The sequence below is a fragment of the Euprymna scolopes genome, chromosome 15, assembly GCF_053919585.1.
Source record: "Euprymna scolopes isolate OS-2025 chromosome 15, ASM5391958v1, whole genome shotgun sequence".
NCBI classification, from domain to species: domain Eukaryota; kingdom Metazoa; phylum Mollusca; class Cephalopoda; order Sepiida; family Sepiolidae; genus Euprymna; species Euprymna scolopes.
In genome coordinates, this window is record NC_136496.1 from 3615001 (window position 1) to 3631666 (window position 16666).

Sequence of the window (16666 nt, forward strand, 5' to 3'; positions counted from 1 at the left end):
GTTTTTTAATAAAAACTTTCATTATTATTGTTTTTTAATAAAAACTTTCATTATTAAAAATTGGGTTCAGGTTGTTTACTTCTACTTTCTGGATTGGAATAAACAGCAAAATTTTTTCCCAAGTTTCTCCGAATAATTTGGGCGGAAAATGGTTAATTCACTCTTTTTGAAGATTCAAATTGTTTGGTTAAAAATGTTTAACTTGTGTCATTTTTTTTTTTTTTTTTACTTCAAAACTTTAGAAATAAATATAGTAAAATTAACTAGAACCAGGGACGAGGAAAGAAAAGGAGACGGAACCAGTGTGTAAAAAAGGTAGATAGAAAAAAAAAATTTAAAAAACTGAGAATGGAATCAAAAAAAAGGAAAAAATAAGAGGGTGGAACAGAAAAAATAAGGGAGCAGAGGTACAATATAATAAGGAACAGTGATAAATTTTTTTTTTTTTTAAATAGTTCCAAACAAAAATAAGGAATGGAGCAAAAATATGCGACGTAAAATAAAAAAAGAGGACCAAAAAAAATGAGGGGTAATAAAAAGGGGGTAATGGAATAAAGAGGGGAGATGAACAAAAAAAAAAAAATCTCGTTTTAAGAATGGAAAGCGAATAAATAATTGGTAACGTTTTTAAAATGTACCTGTGCTGGGACGAGTTTGCCGTGCCAATCTCAGGTGTAAAACTGTCTGTTGCCTCCTCCTCGCTAGGGAATCATAGGAGAGAGAGAAAAAAAAAAAAAAAAAAAAAAGATGGGCAACATTTAAAATCTTAGCCATTACACGAGTTCAAAAATTACCAACCATTGAATGAAGCAGGAATTCTATCACCCCCTACACCCTCCAGCTATAATAGAATTGAAAAACGTAATTACTTGAAATTTGGAAAAACTTGCCAATTGATTTGGCCGTTCTAACCTTAAAGTGCCAATTCATTAAAACATAATCAAACATAATCAAATGTTCAATCTTAAGGAAAAGTTGACCCCCCCCCTCACATATGCAGTAAACAATCCTATACACTGATTCTCCTCCTCCTCTCCGACCCGCCTACGTTTAGTCCGACTTAAAAGGAAATTCCATAGGGACTTTTACCAAACTGATTCGAAACATAATCATGTTTTCGTCAATTTGTTTTGAAGTCGTTAATGAGAAACGAGAATAGAATTACATCCTTAGCTGAGCGCCCTCTTTTTTTTTTCCGGGGAGGGGGGAGGATCGATAGTATCGCATCATCCGTGAGGGTGAACTGCAAAGACTTTGCTTTGTTTAACGGGGGGGGGGGGTACTTCATGCACTACTACAAATATATATTTTTTTTTTTTACAGAAGTCGCTCCAGACAACGCATTAAGCCACTTGATGTAAAGAGTTAAGAACAGTCAAGTTGTATAATCATAAAAATGGAGAGCTAGAATCATTCCAAAACAAAGTCTTCACGTGTACCTATTTTACTATGCCTCCCCACGGGACAGAGTTAGACACCAGGGTCGTTTTTTAATGTGGAGAAAAGGTACAAAAATAAAAACCGAAAGAGAACAAGAAATAGAAGTGCAGCATCTGAAGAACAGATACTACACTTTGATCTTCACGTGTATCTGATCGAACTAAGGCCCTTTCTGTCAAACTCAAGGATCTGCGCAGAATTTCAAATGGAATCCTTTTAATTCAACAGGGAAGCATGATGTCCTTTCGTCAGCCATAATTATGGTGAAAGTCTTAATTTGCAATTATATTTTTGAGTGTCGCCCGCACTGAAGATTGAACCTTCAACCACCAGAAGAGCGTCATTTATTACCGCATACTTTATCCATTTCGTCACGGGTTCTTGACAATAATTCTAGTATGAATATCTGTAGATTCCCAGAGTTCGACAAGACATATTTAAAGAAGGTCGGAGATTACATCAGCTGAAATGTGAAATTAACACTCAAGATGGGAACAGTAGTCCAAAGAATCCAATCTACAATCTACACTATTAATAAAATTCGAAATGTTTATTCATGTGTATATATATATATATATATATATATATATATATATATATATATACACACACACACAAATAAAACTTTCGAATGGATGCACCAAATTGAAAAATTCTTTTTTCTCTAAAAGGTGAGAATCCCTAGATTGTCCTTAATCTATATATGACGAACGAACAACGCCGAATCACATAAAAAGCCCGAAACAAGGGCAGTTTCGTTTTTGTCGAAAAAATTACCTGCTCATGTCAATGGAATTTAGCACTGTCTGTATACTAGGCACCGCCAAAACTGGGGGGGGGGGGTCAGTACTTTTTGATGGACCGTCTTTTTAAAAATCTACCAAAAATAAGGTAATTATCCGATTAATACGAAATTTTCAGCGATTATTAGGAGAAGAATGAACTTTATAACAGTGTACTTATTTTTCATAAACGATATTTATATATATATATATTTTTTTTTTGCTTACAAAACCCCCCTTGTTTTGAAGTGGGAACAAATATGCTTAAAATAATCATCTGAAACTGAACAAAACATATTGTGTTGTTGTAAGGGACAGAATTATAGATTAAAAAAAAAAAAAAAATTGTTTGCATACCTTATTTTGACGTCTGAATATCAGAACTTCGATTGTGTTTAATTATCCCGCTTTTGAGTTTTGAAGTGTGAAATTCGGTGAATATGTTGAGTAAAATAATTTAAGTTAAGCAAAACAAAAAAAAAATTTTTTTAATATTTATACGAAAAAAGCCATTTTCAAATCTTTGATAAATAAATTAACAATTTTTCTTTAGCGAGCCGAATAATGCATGACCATTATTAAACAGGGCATGCTTTGAATAATCGATACAAAAAAAAATTTGATAAATGTTGTGCCCTTTGTGTTAAAAATAGCATCATTTTTTTCGATCCCGTTTGAAAACGTTTGCCGCCTTCCTACTACGGTGGACCAAACGCGCTGAAATAATTTTGTTTTATTCTGCTTTGAATTGCCCCCCCCCATTTTGGGGAGCCTGGCCCCCACACACATACACATTAAAAACCAAACTCATACAAATGGTCACCCATCTGGTACTGGCCAGCCTCAGCTTAATAATACATTGAAATTTTCGTCACTGAAAAATAAGTTTTTTTGGCCTGTTTGGTCTTCCATAGTTTTCTTCTTATAAAACGCAAACGTAAACAGAGTCGATCTCGACTCTGCATCGACGCGAAATATCTGGTTACCTATATGAATAAGTGGAATTATTTGAAATTCAAGTACTTATATTATAATATTTTTGCATATTCTCTTAGAAAATCATCCTAAATCTTAGTTAGACAATAAATAAATAAATTATTTCAAAAACCTTTTTTTTTTTTAATATTTAAGTACGTTTTTTGTGCAAGACAAAAAATGTCAATTGTTAACTTTTTGGGAAAATTTAACATTTAAAATTTAATTAAAAATAGTAGAAAAAGTTTTACATTATTCTGTTTTCTATATGATAAAATTCAGGGTTTTATCTTTCTGGAAAAAAAAAAAAGTTACTCAGAAATAATGGATTTTAATAAATGTAATTTAGTTTTAAAAAACAACAACAACTTGATTTTGCGGCCATTTTTGGCGGTGCCTACTGTATACAGTCGCGGTAACATCTTTCGGAATATGGATAGGACTTGTAGCGCAATGGATAACGCGTCTGACTACAGATCAGAAGATCTCAGGTTCGAATCCTGGCAAGTTTGTAATAATTTTAACCATCATTTTATCCAACCTTTATTTATTATCCTTAGTTCACAGGGTATTTTTGTTTTTACAGTGATTTTGTTTTGTGCATATGGGAATTTCCCATACTCCGAGTTCACAGGGTAAGCGTTGATGGTAAGACGATGTTGAGTGTACTTGATGTTGAGTGTACTCGATTTTGTGTTTGACTTGGCGTTGTGCCGACGCAGCGCAGCCGCTAGTTATAAATAATGATATAACCAGAAGAAAAGATTTAGAAAGTTAAGACGAGTCAAGCGGGTTTTTTTCCACCTGAAAGGTAAACTACAGACTTCTGTTGCTATATCTATCTGGTGGGGCTCCTTGCCCAGACCAATGTGACTCACTACAAATTTCCCCGTCTTTCATCAGCTGCCTCAGATCTTCAGGATCACAGTTGGAGTCATTTGCAATTTATTGGATGCACGTAGATCAAAGTCATCCTATGACTCATGTTGTGGAGTCCACAGTAATACATTTCTCACCAGCACTTGCTTACCTCTCTGGCAACGACCGGCAAATTGTAGACATCGCTCCCTGTTGGTAGTAGATGTGGCATAATCACGTTGACACCGATTCCTGCTGGATCACTGAAGTTAAGCAACGTTGAACCTGGTCAGTACTAAATGGGTGACCATTTGGGACTTTCAGGTGCTGTATGTACTCTCCGCTTATCTCAGCATTGTTTCTAGTCGTTCCGGTCCTCTTGCCGCTGGACTCAAACCGTGCCGATTCAGAAAGTGCAGTTGGTGATTGCGCAACCCTTGCATCACAATTACATGCACTACTGCCTCCAAGGGGGTATCCTTTGTCTTTCAAGACTGAACAGAAGCATGGATGGAGATTTGGCAGGTAGGTTGCCATAAAGTTGCTGCTTCGTGGGGAGGATCTTGCCAAGATATATTTAACACTTCATAGCATACGGGTGTGCATATCGTCTAGCTTTCTGTCCAATCTTTTGGTAAGTGTCCAAGTTGTAGCACCATAAACAAGGACAGACTCCGCCACTGTTGCTGATGTCATTTTGATCGACGAGGTGCAAGTCTGTCCCATCTGGCTCCAAAAATGCAATATTGGACTGTAATGATATTGGGAAAGGACATGTAAAAATAGAGTTAAAAACGGTATTTTCCACATGAGGTTAAATTAAGTAAAGGAGTGGAAAATTCCATTAACAGTAAAACAGACTACATGTCCGGATATGATATCATGAGAAAGTTCAAAATGAGCCATGGAAGTTACAGCAGTCGAAAAATTGTGAGAATAACCTCCAAGATGAGAATAGTAGTCCAAATAAAGCCAGCCGAATATCTTGATATTTTTGACAAAGTTAAAAATATTTCTACAAAGCCACCATTCACCCATGCATGCAACAATGTTGCCTCATCTAGGCTGATGCATCTACCATTTGTCTCTTTCTGTTTAACAGGGTCCAAATAAGTGTCTCCAATCTAATAGGCCTCATACTGTCGACCAACCTCCAACCCATCACCGCAATGCTGCACCTCTGTGCCCATTTTACAAATACTTTAATGGTATGTGCACTAACTCCTAGCACTTGTGCACTCTCCACATAAATATCCCCACCTAACCCGACAAGCAGCAAAATCCCACCCCATTTACTGTAGTAATCCCGAGACACTAAAAAGCTTTCTTCCCTCAAATTGCAAGACTTTGGAATTCCCTCCCTGTTTCCTGCTTTAACATGTTGAAAGAATAGAAAGTGGATCTTAGGTTTACTTTCGACAACCTTGTAATTCTCGCTTCCCTTATTTTGCCCTTTAGTCCTCACATTCCAGGAACAATGTTTCTGACAAAGAGGGAAGAATTGCTGTTTTCGGAGACAGAATCTAATCCATCTAACGTTTGGAAAATTTTTTACCTTAAAGTACTATTTTTTTTTTAGCTCCTTACATCAAATGGCTTCATGCCTCGTTTGGAGCAATTTCCATAAAAGAAAAAAAAAAAAAAAAGAAATTTAAATATAATGCGAATAGAAATATTTGTTTAACTCTCCACATAATGCTGCTATAGTTCCTAATGGTAGCCAGGGTTCGTACAGATTTTCAAGATTCATTTTCAAGGACTTTTCAAAGTTTTTCAAGGTCTTCTCCAGACAAAATTCAAGTTTTCAAAACAAAATTTGATATAAACCAAAAAACTTAATTGACAACAGGAAAAGTCATTTTCATTTATCTCATGAAGCAGTTTTAAAAGTCACGGTTATTTAAATGAAGTTCTATAACTCGCAACAAAACTGGTCAATTATTTACAGCTTAAGCTGACCACTACACTTTATCATTCAGTGGTTTTGAATCTTTTCCAAATATTGTTTAGTTTGAAGCATTTCTTTGAGCTTAGCCAGTTCAGTTTTTGTTTAAGAGGCTGACTTTCTGAAAGCATTTTATTTTTAATATATCAACACAAATTTTTACTGGACATAAAGAATACGATTTTTAAGGCCTTTTCAAGATATTTTCCATATTTTGAAGAATTTTCCAAGACAATAGAAATAAAGACTTTTCAAGGCAAAAGTCAAAATGCAAAGACTTTTCAAGACTCTGCAAACCCGACGGTAGCCCTGACGTTCAAGCGACAATACGTTTGACGTGAATAAGACTACAAATGAATAAAAAATTAAAAATAAAAAAATAAAAAGAAAGAAACGCACGTCGCCTCAAAATAAACATGTTGGAGTTACAGCTTTAAACATTCGATTTTAAGAACAAAATGGCCGTTGTATAAGACTGCGACTGTTGTTCAAAATGTAACAGGTGTTGTTTTGTTGTTCTGGAAGGTTGAAAAAAAAAAAAAAATTTTTTTAAATAAGCGGGAGGGCATTTAATCGATAATAATATCGAGTATTTAGCAGAAAAGCCAACAAACGATGGGGGTGGGGAAGAATTAAAACTCAAATCCATAACGAATAACTGTTAACAAAGATAAGTTAGTCTTGGATAAGTTTTGTGGGTTTTAACGCATTTTAAAGATTTTATTCAGCCCCCCCCCCCAAAAAAAAATCAAGCAGTGTTGAGTCGGTAAGTTAAATAAAATAATCATCATAGCGGATGAGAACACGGTGTCTTCAGAGTGTCAATAATGACCCAAATAAAAAAAATACTGATAGAAATCCACCCAATAAGTGTCACAAAATGTCAGGGATCCTGTTTTGGTGGATTTCTATCGGTATTTAGTTTATTTTGGGACATTTGAGTCATTAACACTTTGAAGATGCTGTGTTCTCGTCCGACATGATGATTGTCAATTTAATTTACCGACTCAACACTGCTTGCTTTTCGTACTGAATAAAAGCTTTAAAATGCATTAAAACCCACAAAAACTTATCCAGGTAAGTAGAGGAGTAACTTATCTTGCCTTTGGTAACAGTTATATATTGGAATTTTTTTACCCTTTTTTTTTTTTTTTCGCTTGTTGGCTTATTTGTTCAATAACTCTTAGGAATTAAGATAAAGATCTAAATTACGATGGGAGTGGAATGAGAAAAAAAATCTGCATAGGTATTAAATATATTTAATATATTTAAATACTAGGAGGCCACCCGGCGTTGCCTGATCGTAAAATACCCATATTATATTTTAATTAATGCAAATTTCTCATTACAATAGAAACACCGAGCTGGCCTTCTTATCAACACCAAGACGATGGAAATCCTGCCAAACAGGTCTCCAACTGACGCTCCCATCTTCACTGTCAATGGTATCCCTGCAAATAATATTACCAGCTTGGCTCCAATCTCTCATTCTCCTTCGACCTTAGCAATGAAGTTCAGTGCCACTTTACTCTCGCTTCTTCTGCTTTTGGCCGCCTGAATTACCAAATGTTCGCCAACTGCAATTTCAGGACCCATACAAGGGCTGCTGTGTACAACGCAGTCGTAATACCCACCCTCCTGTATGGTTCAGAGGCATGAGTTCTGTATCGCCACCACATCAGGCTGTTGGAATCATTTTACATCAGACAACTACAGCAGATCTTTGGCCTCCATTGGTGGCACAAGGTGTCCCATTCAGAGATTTGCAAAAGAGCTGGAGTTGCCCCCTCTAAAGTCACTCCTTATTTGCTGTTAGCTTCGATGGTTGGACCACGTCATCAGGATGCCCTCAAACAGACCACCTCAAAGAGTTCTCTTCGATCAGCTCACTCATGGTTAACGAAACACTATATAGATTGCATCAAGCTCACCCTCAAACGCTGCAATATCCCCTTCAATCTTTTGGAGACTTTGGTAGCAGACAGAGACGCTTAGCAGTCCACATGTGATAGCGAAATAGCCTTCAACAACGAGCAGGAGCGAGCAGCTATGGAATGTCGCACACTGAGACACCGATGAGCGGCGGGCACTCACCATCAAACCCCAAATCCTGTCTTCCTGTTCTCTATCTTTGCAAAGCAGTGCAGATCACGCATCTGGCTTCAGTCATCAGTAAAAAAAAAAAAAAAAAAGCCGTCATCATCCACATGGATTGAGTACCATAACTAATTGTAGTAGGAAACACGGTAATATAGGCAATTTTTTTTAAAATCTTTTTCATACTGTAAATTGTCCCTTTTTTTTTTTTTTTTTTTTTTTTTTTTGGTGAACTGAATTTTACTCGCATCAAAAATCGACATTGTGTTCAACTCTGCCCTCGCGAGGAGACAAGTAAAAACTTTAAGCAAAAAAAAAAAAAAAAAAAAATTTTTTTAAATAATAAATAAGAGTAAACCATTTGTGTGTTTTCTCTTTCACGTCGACAGGTAAATATGAGCTTATTAGGTTAATTAGAACAGAAAGAAATCACTAAGGATATTACCATGATTTTAATAAAAATCAATTCATTGTGGTATTCGCTTTTTTCTATGGAGTCGTTGAGATTTTTTTTCCGCCATAGTTTCTTCATATCTCTGTATTATTAATCAAACGATATTTTTGCATTGTGTTAACCGAATCGATTTTGTTTCGGTTCATTTGAGGTTTTATATTCTCTAGTACTATGTTAGTTTCCTATTTTAATTTGCCTCCCCACGAAGGCAGAGTTTGACACAAGGTCGGTTTTTAATGCAAGAGACAATCTACCTCCCCAAGAATAGGCACTCTGGATGGGAACAAAAATAAAAACAGCCTCAATCTAGAAGGATTTCTCTTCCGTTGATCGAAGACAAAGATGAAGTGTCAGAACAGATACTTCACTTTGCTTGGTGTTACATTTTTTTTTTCTTTATCAAAAAAAAATAAATAAATAAAATAAAAAAAGAAGAGTTGGAACGAGATAGATGCTTTTTTTTTCTTTTTCTTTTTGTAAGTTTGTATATGAATAACCTTCGCTGACTCCCCATTCCACACCAAATATGAGATTCTACTTTTTAGGCGATTACGTCTGAACACTGAACAACTTAGTGGAAGAAAACGAAAAATAAAAAAGAAACATTTTAGAAGTTTGTATGAAAATCAACTTTCTATATGAAGTTAACGCAAAGAGATCCCGATTTCCGAGTCAATCTAGCGTTTTAGGGCAGTTAAAGTTTGAATTACGACTAACACTAAGGATGTATAGCTGTTATTCAGGATAAAGTTAAACTATGAATGTTTGAAAAATAATTTATATATGAATAAGACACTTGTGCAGGTTACGGATCGTGCAATTTTCTTAGATAGGATTCTCCAGTAAAATTTCATAGCTTTTTTTAAATTTCTAGGTTAAAGTACAGAATAGTTAAAGCTCCTCCACGTTAAGAATGGCTTTCTAAATATTATTTCAAGGTGGTCTATCAACTGTACAAGTACCAACTGGTAAAAATTAGTGTTCTTTAATATCGGGTACAAACCTGACCAAATGTGGTGCACCAAGACCTGGAACTTGGCAGGCAGTGCGGAATCTATATTCGTAACGTTTCGATCCTCTTCAGATGCATCTTTTCAAAGTTTGAAACCTTGACGGAATACTAAACTGTCCACATAGACCCATGGCCTAAAAGATAATAACGTTAAAGTGACTCTTCTAGGTTAAAGGTTCAATACTCACTTGGTTGACCTAATTTCAACCTCTAGAAACAATGGATACTTCCTGTAAGCGTGTATGTGCGGGGAATCTATAGAGAAGCAACGGTTGCGCAATCTTCATTTACATCTTCCTGAATCGGCATCAAGCTTAGTGGCAAAGAAAAACCACCTTTGAAATCTAGTGGTTGGACATTTTTGCTACACTAATTCCCTTTTCTCAGAGGTTACGAGTGTATCTCTTCTTTGTTATGGCAGGTGCTCGACTGAGCTTTAATCTGGTTGCTCCTGTAAAAATAATTTGCAACAAACACTCGTCTATCTACACCAACTATCAACGATTTCCCTTACTCTGTGCATGAACAAAGTTTCTTTCCTAGAACTGTTCATCTGGAACAATATTGTGGGGCTACTTTCCAGCTAACTATAACATGGTCGTTTTTAAGTCCAATGTAAACAAGTTCTTGATGAGCTGTCTTTTAAAATAAACTAACTCCTATCCAATTTCCACCATAACCGATCATCCCGAGGTTGTCTCGGACACAATTTTACACTTATCCTTGAGTGGCTTCTTGGTCTTGATAAGTGGTGACTATATGAAAAAAGAAAAAAGACTAACATTTTGTTTTACTTTTTTTTTCCAAATTTGTGAAAATAATTTAAAACTGTGGTAACAATGATAAAAGTATAGATACTTGTGCAGTTTACAAAGTATTTTTTTTATTTTTTATAAGACTAGCAGATGGGACGCCTGGATTTGCCCGGGTGTAAAATATGCTTAAAATATATTTTAATTTTTCAAATTTTGTATATTATTATAGAGCCGTGATTTCCAAAAGTAAAAAAGTATTTGAGTGCCAACTAGCATTCAAAAGCTAGTGACGTTACCACTGTAACGGCATGACACTCATACGAACTGATTAAAATTTAAAATAAACTTAGATGAATGTACAAAATGTATAACGATTTTTTTCTTCAATTTTGATTCCTTAAAAACTATTTTGACCGGCTAAACACCCACAAAAGAACGGTCTGTAAAAATGCAATTATTTGAAGCCCCTAACGCCGCTCTGCGACTTACGTTCAGAGGAGATAGTTTGAAAATATGGAGACAGATATAAAGCCTTTTCTATATTAGATTTTCAAATTAAACTATTTTTAGGGTGCTTGTACATTATAATAACGAAAAAATATTAAATTTCAAGTAAAACAAATAGTACCTACATAATTATCACGTCGCAAATATTAACATATCCAAAAATTACAGAAAACGATTAGGTAGAAAAATACTTAATGAAATACAGTTTTCGATAAAGTTTAAATGAGAAATAAAATTTGTCCGCCATTTCGAATTACGTTCATTTACGTGACGTAAGCAACAGAACTTAATTATCTCCCCTGTCAACTTATCTCTTTTCGTAACCCTTACATAGTGATTTCGCTTCATTTCAATTTTTTTTCATGAATAATTATTTTTCTACCTTATCGTTTTCCGTAATTTTTTGATATGTTACTATTTGAGACTTGATAATTACGTAGGTACTATTTGTTTCACACGAAATTCAATATATTTTTTAGTTATATAGAACGCCATTTTTAGATGTAAAAGATTGAGAAATTATTGAAGTTTTATTTCTTTTTAATTTCAATATCTTAGTGTTACTAACCCTTAAATCAATCGGATAATTAAAAACAAATATTTGCTATTCTTGCAGTTTATGAAAGTAATAACTTTGTCTTTCTAAAAAAAAAAAAAAAAAAAAAAAAAAAATATCCATATGGGATGGGACGGGGCGGGGGAGGGAACTTGTTTACTAATCTGTATTTTCATCTGACAATTTAATAAGATATTATACAAAGAGAATTTAACTTTAAAATCCCATCTAAAATGAAAGTCAACACGGTCCATAAATTGCAGAAAAAAAAAAAAAAATCTAAAGAGGAACACAAAGTCGTGGAGGTCTGCATTCGTGTGTGATACCCATAGAACAAAAATACATAGTTGTACATTTTTACGTATCAGTGACGTTCCAAAAGTAAAGCCTCCTACTTTTTTTTATTCCGCCCGAACGGATCAGTTGCATTGTTTTTATTGAGTGAAATTATGCATTCATGACATAAAAGTTGCATCTCTATTGCAGATATTGACAGTTTGAGACTCCAAGAAGTCATAGACATGCGTCAGAAGCAGAGATGTGTTATTGAATTCCCGGCAAAAGTGTATGGAAAATGGTGATGACTATATAGAAAAATTAATTTTGGAGCATAAAAGCTGGCTCGTTTTAATGGTACCACTTCAATCTTCGTAGCTCTTCAACTTTTTGAGTTAAAAAGTTGAGATTTTATTTTTGAAACGACTCTTGTAGGACTTGAAAATGATAAAAACTAAAAACTTGTATATGCGTTCAGAGATGACGGTTACAATATTTGCGACATTGCATAAATCCGTGCTGTTTTTGTTTGAGAAGATTTACTTTTGCGAGGTGGTTAGGGTTAGGGCTGGATATGCTAAAGAGTGTGGGGCAATCAGGTGGCTGCTGGCAGACCCTGGGTGTGACAGGACTCAGCGCTGGCCCACAAATTCAAAAAGACCCAGGCTTGGCTTTAGAAGGAATGCGTCGACTATGTACCTTCCTCTCACTGTCCCTCTCCCAACCTGAACCCGACTGGACTACTTCGTTTGGTTATATGTCAAGGACATCACGACACGAAAGCCAGTTTGATCGCCACAATCTGCCAGGTATTCACTGAGCAGCCGCCTATGCTTGCAGAAAAGGTATGCTCCCAGTTCCGGACCTGTATAGAGGCGGTGATTGAGATTGAAGGCGGCTACATTGAATAGATGTCAGCTCTACTACATAACCAAGTAACCTAAATTGACATATATGCTTCAGCCGGGAAAAATTGGTGCAAAAGTGAAAATTAAGAAAATGGAAAAAATAAACATAAAATATTAAATACAAAAATTTAATATTCTTTTCATGCTTCAAAAAAAACAAACCTTATAACCTTTAAATCACTATCCTAGAAGTATACGTGATTTCCAGGATTGAGATATTCCAAAGTAGGAACTAATGAACTCAATGAGGTTGTTTCATAGTCCTTGATAACAAGAGCAAAATATTTGTTTTTATTATTTATTCGAAGGTAAACAGTTACATTTGGTCACTACCAACAGCCATCTGTTTCAGTTAATGAAACTTGACCCTGAACCATTTGGCGCTATGGGAAAAAAACTTTTTCTATAGCATTTAATGGTTCAGAGTCGCCTGACGAAGTCTCATTCACTGAAACAGATGGCTGTTTGTAGCGACCAAATGTAACTGTTTATCTTCGAATATATATATATATATATATATATATATATATATATATATATATATATTACTAGCAGGCCGCCCAGCATTGCCCGGTTGTAAAGTACATTTATAATTTGTTATTTTGATTAATGCCAATTTCGTATTTACTATTATATTGGACTCAATCTATAGTAATGATTTAAAAAAGACTTGTACGCCACCACTGAAAATCAAAACCAAAACGTTTAGCTTACGATTTTCTTTTTCCTTTGACATTAATGCCTGAGCTATGAAGACATTTTTGCTGCAAGGCTAAAAATTAAAACATGAACTAATAGCTTAGGCACCGCCAAAACTGGGGGGGCAGGTCAGTACTTTTTGACGGACCGTCTTTTTAAAAATCTACCAAAAATCAGGTAATTATCCGATCAATACGAAATTTTCAGCGATTATTAGGAGAAGAATGAACTTTATAACAGTGTCCTTATTTTTCATAAACGATATTTATATATATATATTTTTTTTTTTGCTTACAAAACCCCCCTTGTTTTGAAGTGGGAACAAATATGCTTAAAATAATCATCTGAAACTGAACAAAACATATTGTGTTGTTGTAAGGGACAGAATTATAGATTTAAAAAAAAAAAAAAAAAAAAAAAAAAAACTTGTTTGCATACCTTATTTTGACGTCTGAATATCAGAACTTCGATTGGGTTTAATTATCCCGCTTTTGAGTTTTGAAGTGTGAAATTCGGTGAATATGTTAAGTAAAATAATTAATTTAAGTTAAGCAAAACAAAAAAAAATTTTTTTTAATATTTATACGAAAAAAGCCATTTTAAAATTTTTGATAAATAAATTAATTTTTTTTTAGCGAGCCGAATAATGCATGACCATTATTAAACAGGGCATGCTTTGAATAATCGATACAAAAAAAAAAAATTCGATAAATATTGTGCCCTTTGTGTTAAAAATAGCATCATTTTTTTTCGATCCCGTTTGAAAACGTTTGCCGCCTTTCGACTACGGTGGACCAAACGCGCTGAAATAATTTTTTTTTTATTCTGCTTTAAATTGCCCCCCCCCCCACCATTTTGGGGAGCCTGGCCCCCCCACACATACACATTAAAAACCAAACTCATACAAATGGTCACCCATCTGGTACTGGCCAGCCTCAGCTTAATAATACATTGAAATTTTCGTCACTGAAAAATAAGTTTTTTTGGCCTGTTTGGTCTTCCATAGTTTTCTCATCAGACGCAAACGTAAACAGAGTCGCAAAATCGACGCGAAATATCTGGTTAGCTATATGAATAAGTGGAATTACTTGAAATTCAGGTACTTATAATATTTTTGCATATTCTCTTAGAAAATCATCCTAAATCTTAGTTAGACAATAAATAAATAAATTAATTATTTCAAAAACCTTTTTTTTTAAATATTTATGTACGTTTTTTGTGCAAGACAAAAAATGTCAAGTGTTAACTTTTTGGGAAAATTTAACATTTAAAATTGAATTAAAAATAGAAAAAGTTTTACATTATTCTGTTTTCTATATGATAAAATTCAGGGTTTTATCTTTCTGGAAAAAAAAAAAAGTTACTCAGAAATAATGGATTTTAATAAATGTAATTTAGTTTTAAAAAACAACAACAACTTGATTTTGCGGCCATTTTTGGCGGTGCCTATAATAGCTATTACGTTATGCATGCATATTCGTAATGCAGTCGCCCGACCCTCTCCTGGCAAATTCCATTTTCTTACTTTTCACTTCTGCACCAATTTTCCCCGGCTAAAACCAAAATACAAAGTTTTGCATGGGTTCGAATACCCTATATATTAATTTCATGTCTAAATCAAAAACTGACAGGGGTTTGTTTGGTAGGCAAAATTTTTTAAGCAAATATGTATATATGCAGAATGTATGTAGAATATCTGCATGAATATAATTACACGTAATAGTTAACTAAAGATGATCATCCCGTAAGAAAACCGAAAAAAACAAATAGGGAATTAATTAAAATTAATGTTTAAAAGAATATGCAAATTAGATCTTTTTGCAGATGAATGCAATTCAATGATCCATATATAAACAAAGTTGTATTTTCTTTTTAAATAAATAGAAAAAGGGGTTTTAATATGAATATAAATACACAAAAAAAAATTATAGGAGTATATATATATATATATATATATATATATATATATATATATATAAATTTATTCAATGAGGCTATACATCAATTAGAGGTGTAGGATAAGTGAGGACTCCTTATACCATGGTATTTCGAAGCCTAATGCTTCTCATCAGAAGAGGATAGAAGATGCTAGTTAACATAATAGGGATGCAACGTCTAGCGATAGATTAGGAGCAAAATAAAATATTGACACTGTTTGAGGGAACTATTTTGATGTCTGTGATATAGGAGGAGTATAGTTTTCATTATATAATGTAAGTAAGTATTGCATATTTGACATGGGTTTAATATATGTGTACAATACACATGATTGAACTCTCTAGGAAGATATAGGGTAAGAAGATGCTTATTTAATCATATGTATTACAATGGGTTATAGCTATGGAAAGGGTTTACATGAAATAGGGGGTTTATGCTATGTCGGTATATTTTAGAAGAGGTATCTGAAATTATAACAATACTTAAAAGAAATATAAATTATTAGGAATAATATTAATATAAATGTGAGGGGGGATAAATTATAAGGGATACAATACAGAAAGATTTTTTATAAGTAAATAAGATAGAGGATAAACAGATGTTAGAGAAAGGGGATCAAAAATATAAAGGAGTATAGGATAAACAGATATAAGAATTATAGAGTAATAATAGATAATTAAGGTATAAGTAATACAAAGTTATTAAATATGGGAGAATAAAAATAGGGGAATAAAATGATATAAAAATAAGTACAATGATATAAAGACACAAATGACAAAAAGAAAAGAAATAAAGTGGAAACACGACAACAGAATATATAGTAGGAGAAAGTTCTTGAAGGCAGAGGAGATGTATTGCAAAGTTTCTAGGTCCTTGTTGAATGCAACACAGTATCGAAATATTTTAAAAAATAAATAGAAGTTCCTGTGATAAATACAGTCTTCGTCTAGTTTAAATGGTGACTCAAGGAAACGTATTGCAGTTGGTGCAAATTTTGCAATTTTTTAGGATATTAAAGCTGGGACAAGAATATAATTAATGGATATTACCTCACTTTTTTAACGAAAAAAAAAATGGGGGGTTTGAAACGGCAATTAATTTTAGGATGCAGATTTTGGTTCGAAGATTCTAATGTTCGGAGTGAAAATATGTTGGTCCTTGATTGAAGATTTAGGTATTCCCGATTTCAATTTGTGTATCCAAAAAAAATTCAAGTAGTGATATAATTACCTTTAGGAGTAATTTGTGGTAATAGATAAACAGAAACCAAAATTTTGGTAATAAAAGCTCAAAAAAAATTTGTTGAGCTTCGCATTATCCAGATAGGTCTCCTCTTAAAGAATCAATCTTATTCTCTTCAATTAACTCCCCTTATATATATATATATATATATGACAAAAGTCTATATTCCAAATTTTAAGATGTTGTCCATCTTACCGTTTATTTCTTTAAGCAGGTTAAAAT

At 33.8% G+C, this 16666-nt stretch overlaps 1 protein-coding gene and 1 non-coding gene across 5 annotated transcripts in view; one reads left to right on the top strand and one right to left on the bottom strand.

Annotated features, from left to right (window-relative positions):
- LOC145293695 (AP-1 complex-associated regulatory protein-like) overlaps positions 1–16666 on the bottom strand; it is a 296359-nt gene that overhangs the window by 266233 nt on the left and 13460 nt on the right. The gene's annotated exons all lie outside the window — the stretch shown is intronic.
- On the top strand, positions 3637–3709 carry Trnac-aca (transfer RNA cysteine (anticodon ACA)). Its single transcript has one exon. It is a non-coding gene; the product is annotated as a tRNA-Cys (tRNA).